This window comes from Vidua chalybeata, chromosome 3 (assembly GCF_026979565.1).
Source record: "Vidua chalybeata isolate OUT-0048 chromosome 3, bVidCha1 merged haplotype, whole genome shotgun sequence".
Classification (NCBI taxonomy): Eukaryota; Metazoa; Chordata; class Aves; order Passeriformes; family Viduidae; genus Vidua; species Vidua chalybeata.
The window spans coordinates 85,553,073-85,564,224 of record NC_071532.1 but is presented as its reverse complement, the minus strand read 5'-3'; the positions used below and the strand labels follow the sequence as shown (position 1 = coordinate 85,564,224).

At 36.1% G+C, this 11,152-nt stretch overlaps 1 long non-coding RNA gene across 1 annotated transcript; it reads right to left on the bottom strand.

The window, feature by feature from the left end:
* Positions 1 to 374: 374 nt before the first annotated feature.
* Positions 375 to 8,299, bottom strand: LOC128784931 (uncharacterized). Its single transcript, XR_008429686.1, has 4 exons — positions 8,220 to 8,299; positions 6,396 to 6,505; positions 3,536 to 3,627; positions 375 to 514 (listed from the first exon to the last, which is right to left on the bottom strand). It is a non-coding gene; the product is annotated as an uncharacterized LOC128784931 (long non-coding RNA).
* Between the last annotated feature and the right edge of the window lie 2,853 nt (positions 8,300 to 11,152).

Sequence of the window (11,152 nt, the reverse complement as noted above, 5' to 3'; positions counted from 1 at the left end):
GAAATTATTAATCCATTTTTCTATACTGTATATCCTTTCTCTGCTTGAATTTGGGTTGAAAACCAAAAAGAGGCTCCCAAAGTATTCAGAAGTGTTTATTGTCCTTTAATGAAGCAAACACCAGGATTCACCAGAACAGTGAATTTAATGTCAACTTTAACATCTCGTGTATTTCCCAGAGAAGCAGTTTCTCATGGTAAAGGCTTCACTAAGTTAAGGTACGGTGTCATTGGAAAAAGACAAGTAACATGACTCTCATGTTGGGTGCCTAAGATACAAACACATGGGAGGCTGAGGATCAAGTTCTTATCCTGCTCAATTCAAAACAATTCAAAACCCCTCACATACAAGGGGACAAGAGCACTCACCTCACACTGAGAGTCCTGTATTTGCCCTGAATACCAATCTAATATAGTGCTCCACAAAGACTTCTGTTTTCCTTCCAGCAGAGAACAAAAGCAAATGTCAAAATCTCAGAAGTCACCAGGTAACAGAATAGTCATCGTGCCATCAGCTGCATAGGGAACAGATTTTCAAAGTCAAAAAGTGGGACACCTTATGCCATCTCCTTTTATAGTCATGAAACTCTTATGTGCTTGGTCTTCTGGCTCTTTGAGTTCGTGTAGGAAATCTCCTTCACAGCACTGAAGGCATCACAGAAATCTTAGCTCTACTACGTTTCTGTTATGGGAACAGTCATTTATAAAAGCATACAAAGTATTTTCATACTATAGCACAAGTAGCATTATCAAACCCAAGAGTTTAGGAAACCAGTTTGTAAGCTAAATGTTGTCCTCTGTCTGTTGCTCTGTCATGATTCCTGTGGAACAGCATTTCTTGTATTATTTTGTCATACCACTTCATTCATAAGCCTCCAAACATGATTTTAAATTTCATTATAGTTGAATTTCTGCATTATTTCAATTTTATAAATGTAAGAAAGTCAAAATATTTTTAAGTTTAAAGTTGTACATTTTACATGAAAATTTAAGAAAAAAAAAAGCCAAGAAATAATAAAATATAAAAAGAAAAAAGGCATTGAAATGCTGCACTAACTTGTTTTTAGAATTGGAGAACATACTGCAGTTCATGCTGATATGTTTACAGACTTTTCTGTAAAACTCAGTGGCATCTGCTGAGTTCTTGTAAGGATTTTGAAATCTACACTCAACATTTTTATCTTTAATAACACCTTTTTCACACAGAATCTATATATACCTCTATCATGTATACATACAATTTCACATACATACAGAATGTTAATTGCTCCAAAAAATGTTTTACTTTTTTGCAAGGCATTTTGAGAAAGTCCATCAGATGAGTTGCAAATGCAATTACAAAGCAATGAGATATTTATTTTGAGGGATTTTATAATATTTATGAGTGATTATATAATTTAAGAGAAAAAAAAAGTTCAAAAAACTATGAATACTTTCCTGCCTATTCTATGTAAGTAATAAAGGTTAACTACGTTTTAAAATAGTGTTTTGCAATTCAGAGTTCTCTTGGACAGTTTTGAATATGAGTTGATTTTTGCCTAAAATTTAATGAGCTACCTATGTACAAGGCAACTTCATGGCCTTTTTCTTCTGTAACAGCTAGCTTTAGTACTTCATTCTCATAATTGTTTATTAATATTACACTCATTTAACCTAAGTGCATATCTCACTGCTCATGCCATATGCACGCAAGTGAGATAAGGTGCTTTGAGTCACCATCCCTGGAGGTATAGACATGGCACTTAGGGACATGTTTTAGAGGTAGAGTTGGCAATGCTAGTAGAATGATTGAACTTGATGATCTTAAGGGTTTTTTACAGCCTTAATGATTCTATAATTCTGTGATTCTGTGAGCAAAATCACCTCATATTAAGAAAGAAAGGGAACTAAATAAACATGAAGTCTTCAAGATTCTACCGCTATTGCCCTACTTCTTTTAAAAATATAGGCAATTTAATGAGCTTTCACACTTTCTGCAGAAGACCCAGAAAAGTCTAATGCTATGGCAACTAAATTGCTGCGTAAAACTTATTTTGATGCTGCTGATACTGCACGTATGTATTCCTATTATTGAATTACTACATGAAGAGTTATACCATGCTGTAACTGTGTACATCTACAGTAAAGTAAATGTGCTGATCTTCAAGACATTTCTTATATGTCTTGTCTTTACCTATGGAAAGTAAAAAGATAACCTTACTTTTATCTATAGTAGTTGAAGAAATCTTCTGAAGGAGAATCTTCTGACAAGCAGAAAAATTCTCTTGATTGTTAGAATGATCAAATTTAATTGAAACAGAAGTTCAGATCAGGAGTTATTCTATACCAACGTCTGGAAATGCACTGACTTTTGTTTACCTGAATCTAAAGTCATAAAATCCAGCTAAGTAAGTAAGAGTGACAAAAGAATAAGAGAGAGATGGACTAAAAAGAAACTCAAATCAAAGCAGCTAAAAGGAAGATTTTACAGAATTCTAGTATCAAACACTTGGAAAAGAAATGGTCCTGAAAATCTATGTCTTCTACAGAAATTACAAGAATTTCTTAGAGAAATGTAGAAATGGATATTGTTAGATTTTAGGTTAGGTAGACTACATCACAGAAGAAACTGAGATATTTTATTTCAGAACCTTCAAAAGAATAAATTAATCTGTGAGGACTCAAATCCCAAGACCAGATAAAAAGTGCATAGAGTGAGTGAATACTCATATATATTAAAATACTTTTAAAGATTCACATGTCTAGCAGGTATACATATACAAATTAGGGGCATTATTTTGAACTCACTGGGTTTATGACAGCTTGCATCAGATGTTATCTTTCCTATATTTGATTGGTATTGTTTAGATCAAGACTTTTTTTTTCCAATGCAGAATAATGATTAATTAAAGCAGAGAACACATACCTATTCTTTTTCCTTAGTTTAGTGCAGAATTTCCATCACTTTTGAAGGATAAATGCCTAATAAATTAATTTCTTAATACATAGTCTGATGGATGTATGGCTGGATGGGTAGATGTATACTCTACATGCAACTGCGTGTGTTTTCATAAAATAAAACATAATACAAGTCTTGCAATAGAAAGGTTCACTTAACATGTGCTATATGTGAAAGTTACATATGAAAGAGGATCTTATCTAAGAATTATATTCAACTAAATAAATGGGGCTCTGATGAAAACATATAAATAGGTCCTTCTAAAATTTACCAGTCTCGTTGTGTTATTTTTAGCGAAAATGAAAAAGTGTGATCATATTTGAAAATACACATTTTGCTAAGATTTTAAGTAGCATATGGAATTTATGTGTGTCTTTTTCATACTTAATAAAAAGCAGCAATGTTTTTTAAGAATAAGTGATTCATAATAGTGAACATATCTTTAATGAAAATGTACTGGAATTCTATTTTTAGGGAGAATGCCAGTATTTGGTATTATATATATTTTTATAAATATGCTCAATTATTTTTTTTATCGAGTCATATTTGAATTCAGAAACTGCTTAGGTCTGAAGAAATTACAGTAAATTGATCTTACCTTTCCCCTTTTTACGTGTGATGGATATAAAGTTCAGCATCATAGGTTTTAGAAGTTCATCTTAAGTCAAGTACTTCATTAAAACTGTCAACCTGTTCAGGAATGAGTAATAGTTTACTCTAACTCCAGATTTTAGTAAAAAAGCATCAGACAACTTATGAGTTGGAATAACTTTTACAGCCCTCTCTGTGTAACATGTCCATATACAAGGTCTAAAATTTTAAGACATAGTAAAAGAAAATAAGTATATTTCTAAAGAATTATGGACTATTACCACTTGAATTGCAGCTCCATATGTTCGGTTTCAGTTAGTAACTACTTATATATTCTTTTTTGTTTTTTCATTTAAAACATAAGAATTAGCAGAAGTGCTAGGATAATGACATTCACTCTTCCATAACTATATGGCTCACTGGTAATTTTTTAATGCATAATAATTAGGGTTCCTAAGAATTTATCAATTTCTTATCTCAATTCCTCACCTGTTCAAAGTCCTCCAAGCAACCCGAAAAAAAAAAAGGAAATTTCACTGTTAGGGTGGTCAGGCATTGGAATAGGTTGCCCAGGGACATGGTGAAGTCCCCATCCCTGGAGATGCTCAGGAGGTGTCCCAGTCTGGTGCTGGGTAATGTGGTTCAGTGGTTTAGGGGTCTCAGTGGCACTGCTGGGTGGACAGTTGCACTGGATGATTTTAAAGGTCTCTTCCAGCTTTGATGATTCTGTGATCCTATAATTCTATTATATTTATCAAGTATTTATAGGAAGAACTTATATTTTCTGATGGTGATTTTGTCAATATTCATATGGTCATGGAGATTGTACAAATATTAGATAAGCAATTTCGGTATTTCAGCATTTTTTCCCCTCCTAAATGCATATATACAGTTGTTTACACTCTACAGGTTAAATATGTGTTCCAGATCCCCTTTGACAGGCAATAGAACTCAGACCTGAAATGTATTGTCTTTTTATTATAACTGTAAAAATTATTTGGAATATTAGACAGTTAGAAATCTAAATGGTATAAAAATTTGAACAAAAAGAATCTTAGGCACTCCAGGCTAAAACATCTACATTTTATCACATCAAATTTAGGCATATAATCTAGATTACTCACCCTCTCACCTCTAGGTAATGGGAATTCCATCTGCAGATTAAACATGTTTCAAAAAACATGGCATCCTTTGAGGTTGTTACTATTCAGACAGTGAACTCTTAATAATAAATAGTGATATCGCACCCGCTTTGCTATTTTGGAAAATTCATAGTGTCATGCCATTAAAACAAAGAGAAAGATGGATTTATCATGAAACCAAAGTCTACTGTTATACATCTGCATAGAGTATGTTGGATTCCTAGGGATTTTCCATAGAATTGTTTTTCATAAGTTCTAAGTACAAATGTCCCTGATACTTATCACTGTCTCTGTCTCATCTTTATCAAATATCACTTTATCATCTGTATCAAAGACAGTTTTAGAATTGAACTGCTGTTTAAACAAGTAGCAGTTAATAAATCCACACTTTCAAACAGTGAGCTAAAATACTTGGTAAAATAGATAATTACTCAAAAGCTGCATTCATGTCTGTGGTTATGCTGGGTATGAAAACTCATTTTCCTAAAGTCAGTATTAATACCTATTTGTGTTGGTTTTGTCTGGGATAGAGTTCTTTTTTTTCACAGTAGCTGGAATGGGCCTGTGATTTGGATTTGTGCTGGAAACAGTGTTAATATCAGGGATGTTTTAGTCATTGCTGAGCAGTGCTTGGACAGAGTCAAGGCCTTTTCTGCTCTTCATGCCACCCCACCAGCAAGGAGGTAGGACGTCCACAAGGACTCAGGAGGGGACACAGCCAGGACAGGTGACCCTAAATACCAAAGGGACAACCCATATTGTATGGGGTCATGCTCAGCATATGAAGCTGAGGGAAGACGGAGGCGGGATTGGAAGGTGTTTATCTTCCCAAACCATTGTTATATGTGAGGGAGCTGTAATTTCCTGGAGATAACTGAACACCTGTCTGCTGATGGAAAGTGGTGAATGAATTCCTTGTTTTGTTTTGTTTCCATGCAAAGTTTTGCATATAAACTGCCAATGCATCGAGTTTTTTCACTTATCTCACTTCTCACCTTCTGATTCTCTCCCTCATCCCACTGAAGGGGATGAGTGGGCAGTTTTGTGGGGCTTAGTTGCAGGCTGGAGTTAAACCACAACAATATATTCATTTGCAAATATTCCACTCTTTTTTCCAAGGCATGAAAATACCATTGACAATAATATCAAAGCAGACTAAAACATTTTCTTATTTTTAGTCCTTCAAGTACTTCAGAAGACAGAGTAGGGAGAACTATGAGGATGAGGCAGAAGATAGGTGCATTACCTGTGAGTAAAGGAGGAAATTTCTGTGTGGCCCAGCAGAGCATAGGACCATTTGCTTGTTTATTTTTAACATGTTAGAAGGTATTGGTTGCAAATTGACTAAATCTTTCTTTGTTCATGGATCATTGACTGGGTAGATTGTAACAGCTCCTTTGGAACCATTATGGTACATCATTTCAATACAGCCACTGGAGAGTGTGTATGCAGCCTCTCTGTTCCAACTCCACCAAAAATATCATTAAAATCATTGCCTGTGTGCTGAGCATATTGTTTTTAAAGTTTCATCTAATAGTTACTTAATTTTTAAATATCATAAGCAGTTGGACCATGCTGTAAGTGAACTGTTAAAAATGTATGTTCTAAAACCAAAAATAATGGTATAATTTAAAAAAGATCCCTCTACAAATAAAACAAAAATCATCTAGAAAACTTCTTAAAATCCTATTAAATAAAAAAACCCAATTAAAAACAAAATATTACCAAAGTAGAAACGCATCCTCAGACTAAAGACTTTACCAGGATTTGTGGGTAAAGGAGCCGGTTTTCATTAGCATGCTGAGCACACTATAGCTCTGTACTGTTTCCTAAACCTGCAAATAAAGTCATGATCAGATTCAACAGAGGAAGCTTAAAGTACATGAGAGAGACTTGAGAGTTGATAAGCATTTGGGAAATCTTAAAAAAGGAACTGAACAGTATCTCAGGTAGAAATAATGCCCCACTTTAAAGCAGTGAAGGTTGTCCTCCAAAGATGATATTTCAGTCTAAAATAGGGAAACAATATGTGCAAATCATATTGCATGTAATGATCATTTCCAATTCCAGATTTTAGGTTTCTATTTGAAAACATCTACTTCAGCAAAACTTTCTAAGGGAAACTGGTCTAAGTTATATAATAGTCTAGCAAACTTCCTGTTTTGTTAGAAAAATCAATTACAGTCCAGAATTTTAATTAATATTTTCAAGTGTCAGCACATGCTATTTTATGATCCTTTCATTAAGATTGGGTTCAAATCCTTTCTCTCCTCCTAATAAAAAGGAAGTGAAGGAAAGAGCATTAAACACCAGAAAATGTATGATAATTGTCCTGCCCTGCATCTGTTGATTCTTCAGCTTCAGGATTCTGACTTCTAACTAACAAATATATCCAGTACAAAAAGAGACTGTGAAATTATGTTCTATATTGCAAATGAATGTTTTCTCACAATATATGACAGCAAATCATGGAATCATAGAATCAATGGCTTGGGTTGGAAGGGACTTTAAAGGTCATATACTTCCAAACCCCCTGCCATGGACAGGGATACCTTCCACTAGGTCACGTTACTCAGAGCTCCATCCAACCTGGCCTTAAACACTTCCACACAGGTATAGTGTAATCAGGTATAGGTATAGGCAGTTATAGGTATAGGTAGGGCAGCCACAGGTATAGGTAAGGCAGACACAACATCTCTGGGAAACCTGTTCCAGCATCTCACCATCTTCACAGGAGGTAAGGGATTTCCTAATATTTAGGTGAGGAATATTAGGAAATTAGGAATTTCCTAATATTTAGTCTAAACCTACTTTCTTTACCTTTAAAGCCATTTCCCCTTTTCCTATTAATACATGCCTTTGTAAAAAGTCCCTCTCCAGCTTTCTTGTCAGCCCTTTTTAGGTAGCGAAACGCCTCAATTAGGTTGCCCCAAATGCTTGTCTTCTCCAGGCTCAATAACTCCATCTCTCTCAGCCTTTCCTCACTCCAGCCCTCTTTGTTGCCCTGCTATGGAATTGCTCTAAAATGTCCATGTTCTTCTTATATTGTAGGCACCAGAAGTGGATGCACTACTACAGGTGGGGTCTCACTGGTGTGGAGTAGAGGGACAATCACCTCCCTCCACCTGCTGGCCATGCCACTTTTGATACAGCCCAGGATGTGCTTTGGCTTTCTGAAGAACAAGTACACATTGCTGGCTCATGTTGAGCTTCTCATGAACCAACACACCCAAGTCCATCTCCTCAGAACTGCTGTAAATCCACTCTACACCCAGCCTGCAGTTGTTCTTGGAATTTCACTAATCAACATGCAGGACCTTGTACTTGATTTTGTTGAACTTCATGAAGTTCACACAAGCCTGTCTCTCAAGGCTGCCAAGGTCCCTCTGGATGGTATCCCTTTCCTCTGGAGTGTCAACTGCACCACTCAGCTGGGCATTGCTGGCAAGCTTGCTGTGGGTGCTCTCCCACTATCCATGCCACCAATGAAGATGATAGAAAGTGCCAGTCCCAAAACCCCAGCCCCAAGGAAGGACGCTTTTCACTTACCTCTACTTGGACTTCAAGCGATTGACCTCAAGCCTTTGAGTGTGACCTTCCAGCCAACTCCTTAAGATTGACTGTATTGTCTTCAATGAGGCTGAAATAGAGATTTAGGGAAAAATATATTATTTCAAATTTCACAAGTTTTGAAAAACAAAGTACTTCACCCCAAACACAATTCAAATTCAACTTTGAAATAGTTCATAATTTCCATCAGCTGTCTCCTTTTTCTTTACCTCATAAGAATTGACTTTGTGATGTGTTTCTGAACTGCATATTTACAAGAAATCATGTATTTTTATACTGATTAGAAAAAATCTCCGAATAAAAGCTGGGGCAAAATCCAGCAAGTGGCATAAGTGCTGTATGACCCCTCTGCTTCCTCTCTTGCTCTTGAACTTCCAAGCCCTGAAGTCTTTTACTAAACAAAAGCAACCCCATTAGACTCATATTCAAAAGGGTTAACAGTGTACAAAATGTTAGGCTCCAAAAAACTCCCAAAAACTAAAACTGCCTGGCTTTTACTTATCTAGAATTTAGAATCTCATAAATGCGGCTGCGTTTCTGAAGCTATTACAGATAAAACTTCCAATATTCCTTTGAGACTATTGCATTATTTCTGCTAGGTCTTAGAGCAGAAGCCCAGAGTCATTCATCATCTCTGAATATGACATCTCTCTGACCAACAAGTCACTTAACAAAATCTTCCAGCCGGTCGGCAGTAGTACATGTAAAGAGAGCAGCAAATCCCAGGGGGAAACAGATCCTTTGCTCCCCCTTTTCTCTTGTCTAAGGAGCATAGATTGCCTGGAAAACAGTTTTAAGGCATCTATAATTGAATGTGAGATGAACTTCCTCTTTAATGAGGAGTAATATTACTGCCCAGGCAGCAGAAGTTAGTGCTCTGCTCCACATCTCAAAATATTTCATTAATATTAACCAAGGTTTCTTACTCTCCCCAGGCACCAATGCTGTAGCAGAGAAGAAAGATGCAAATAACTCTCACAGTCACCCAACTAATCACTGGAATAACGAGTGCAGGAATAACGAGTACATAGAAGTGATGTTTGTCAGGTGAGGGAAATAGGTCTTTTCCACCAGGAAAAAAGCTTTTGTTACTGCAGTTACAGGTAAAATCCAGGTAAAATCCTTTTGTACAGTGTTTTAGCTTTAAAATTGTAGTTTTCTATTGTTGGCTTTTGCACTTTTAAAAACAAAAAGAATTCCAAATAGTAAGAAGACATTATTATTACAAATTTTGCATCAGAGGATATAAACAATTATAAAATCCTTTGTCATGGCCTGCCAAAGAATTCTGTTCAATGATAGACTATAAAAATTTCGAAATTAAATTTGATTGTAACTATAAATACATATAAAGAAGACAGAAGTGCCATGAAGAGTGTCTTGAAGGGCAACTGATCTCTCAGCGGCGGCAGAAGATGATAATGTCTAATGTAGCTGTGCAATTTGTTTAATATGAGGCATCCTTAAGCTTGTAGAACTCAAGTACAAAACTACCATGTATTATGCATGCCATCTTTTGAATTTTTCCATTCTAACCTTTGCATGGAACAACATGGATGAAAATGGAAAGGCCCTGCATGAGACCTGAGATGTATCTATCCATAGCATATGGCTTTATATAAAGTATATATTGTTTGTGAAGTCAGTGTGTGCGTACATATACCAAAATCTGAGTATAATAGACTAATGTTTACTCCATTCTTGTCATAGAGGGCTTATTTTCTTTGGTATTGTTACCTAATAACTTACACTATTCCAGAAGACTTCAAAAAGCTGTCTGGAGTCCCATATGTAAGGATTTAAAAAATTACTTTATTTTACCCAGTTTGCTTGCCTTGGAGAAAGGAAATGGTGACCCTGCATAGCAGCTGGCCTGATTAATGGAATATTTCCAAACATGGGGGCTTCTTAAGTCATTGTGAAGTTTGGCAACACTTTATAAAGATTGGTAACAAGTTATAGACTTCTACCCACAATTCCCATCTTCCAGGAGAACATACTGGATTTGCAAATAAGGAGAAAGGAAATAATTTATTACCAAAATATTCTTCAAAATGGATTAGCAGATATGTTAGATTTGCTGCCAGTTACTGTGGGCCACAAGTATAAAGTTGAGAGACTCTTGGGTAGAGAAGGAACAGCAGGAGGCTCTGCTAATTTTGAATCTCATTCAGGAACGGTTGTGTCTCCCAATGCTGTAACTGTTCCCCACTGTTCCTTTGACTCTCTGATTCCTTCTTCCTTCTGAATACCCCTGAAATTCCTTCTCTTTGTCATGTCTTAGGCATATTTTCATCATTGCCTCTCCAATTGATTTCTAGGAGCTACCTGGCAGCAAGTCACCCTTGCACACCTCCTCCAATCTTTGAGGTGTATGTCTGAAAACCTTCTTACTGGAACATGTATGATAAAATAATTTGTTAAAAGACAAACACACACATTAGAAAGGATAAATATATAAGAATTAAAGGACATAACTTTTAGCTTAAAGATATATACCTTAGCGGCTTGGTCACTGCTGTAATGCCTAAGCACCAGTATCTTCCCTCAGCATCTGAATTACCATCCTTGAGTCACATGCAGAGGCATGAAGCCCATAACAGCTAGAAAAAAACAATACTGTGCTGGAAGTCAAGAGTGAGGAAGAGTGTAAAGGAAAACTAGGCTCCACTCTTCCCCCTGCAGTACTTCTTCCTCCCTCACCTTACATTTTTAACACAGAACCAAACAAATACATTGTCTGACTCATTCTTTTAAAGAGCCTCTCACCTGGAGGGTTGGGACACTATCTCTTTTCTGCACATAAAGCTACATACAAGGTTCAATATGATACACACTGCTCAAGTTATGCTCTCTTTCTGCAAGGCAAAATAGCTCATATTTCAGCAGGCCTGAAAATGTTCCCAATTCCT